This window comes from Protobothrops mucrosquamatus, unplaced genomic scaffold (assembly GCF_001527695.2).
Source record: "Protobothrops mucrosquamatus isolate PMUCROS unplaced genomic scaffold, P.Mucros_1.0 scaffold897, whole genome shotgun sequence".
Taxonomy (NCBI): Eukaryota; Metazoa; Chordata; class Lepidosauria; order Squamata; family Viperidae; genus Protobothrops; species Protobothrops mucrosquamatus.
The window spans coordinates 164,166-165,803 of record NW_015387149.1 but is presented as its reverse complement, the minus strand read 5'-3'; the positions used below and the strand labels follow the sequence as shown (position 1 = coordinate 165,803).

General features: G+C 44.1%; 1 protein-coding gene across 1 annotated transcript in view; it reads right to left on the bottom strand.

The window, feature by feature from the left end:
- The window catches only part of ADPRHL1 (ADP-ribosylhydrolase like 1), a 20,040-nt gene that overhangs the window by 1,634 nt on the left and 16,768 nt on the right, over positions 1 to 1,638 (bottom strand). The gene's annotated exons all lie outside the window — the stretch shown is intronic.

Genomic DNA, 1,638 nt, shown 5'->3' with positions numbered 1-1,638 from the left:
TCCTTCTTTATTGGACCCACATCATATTAAACTTTTCCACTACTCCACAGGACATTAAACCACAATACCATAATGTATTTTTGGAGCTCAGCTTTGGATATGAGCAAGTCTATAATTTGCAACTGCTATCATAGGATATATTTTTGCTTTCCAGGCTTGTTTTCATTTACTGTTGCAGAAATGTTTTGAATCAAGCTGAGTGTATTAAAGCAACAGCAAATACAGCAGAATGCCTCAAAACGCTGACCCCCCAAAACTTTTGACTTAATGCCCTTTAAGAAGTAGGGTCTATATACGTTCTTCAAATGATAATTAAATAAATAATCACATGCATATAGAGTTCAAGCTTCATCACCTTTTTATATCAAAGCAACATCTTGCTTTGCTGTAATTCAAGTTTGTAAGAAGAGACATAGGGAACTCAGAACTAATAAGTTTCAGGGATAGAAGCCAAATTATCTATATCTGGAGTGAGAAGATAACTTGAAAAACAAAATGCATCAGCTCAAGAGCGTATTTGGGATCCACACTTCCTTCCTATCCTAAAGAATGTTACAATCTGGCAAGCTTGTGAATTTCGGATGCTCAGGCCTAAATTTCTCCTTAACAATGAAAATGCTGACTTCATCAAGTATATCAGTCATTTCCTTCATCCTGCCAATCCAGGTTCCAAACCAAAAGTTGGACACATCAGAAGGAACCATACCACAAAGGAACAACTCCTTTCCTGAAACACTATTGATGCTCTGAAGTAAAGAGTCAGTCTTAAATATACATTTGCAGTTATAATGTAAAAGAAAATATTTAAGTGTTTTTGAAGATTTTTCCCATTCTAGCTTAGTATCCTTGAAATAAATGTCTTGCAATCTCATTCTGTACTTGGAAATGACAAGTGCCAATGCTGGCAACTTGAAATGACTGGAAAAGCCTTTATTTTTAGCATTAAATCAGTACAGACTCTTATGTTTAGTACTGGCAATGAGGGTGGCGAGGTCTAATTACTACTCCACCCTCATTGCGTCATCAGATAACCGCCCGGCCTCCCTCTTCAGGGTGACCCGCTCCCTCCTTCAATTGAGGGGGGGGACCCCCTGGTGGGGAAGGCTGAGGAGTTTGCACAATATCTGTATGACAAAGTCGCCCGGATCCGAGAGGGTTTGGACTCCGACTGGGTGGCCCCGGGGGAGGTGGCGGGAGCAGGTCTTGAGACTATTATATGGGAGGAGTTTGACTCTGTGGCTCCCGAAGATGTGGACAGGATCCTGGGGAGGCTGAATGCAACCACATGTTTATTGGATCCGTGTCCCTCCTGGCTGGTACTGGTGGCTCGGGAGGGTACACGAGCCTGGCTCCAGGGAATTATAAACGCTTCTTTACGGGAGGGTGCCTTCCCCGTGGTCCTAAAGGAGGCGGTGGTGAGGCCCCTCCTTAAGAAGCCCTCCCTGGACCCAGATGTATTGGCTAACTATCGCCCAGTCTCCAACCTTCGCTTTGTGGCGAAGGTTGTTGAGAGTGTGGTTGCACAGCAATTCCCTCAGCACCTGGAGGAAACAGTCTATCTGGACCCTCTCCAGTCGGGCTTCAGGCCGGGATACAGCACGGAAACGGCATTGGTCACGTTGGTGAATGATCTCTGGA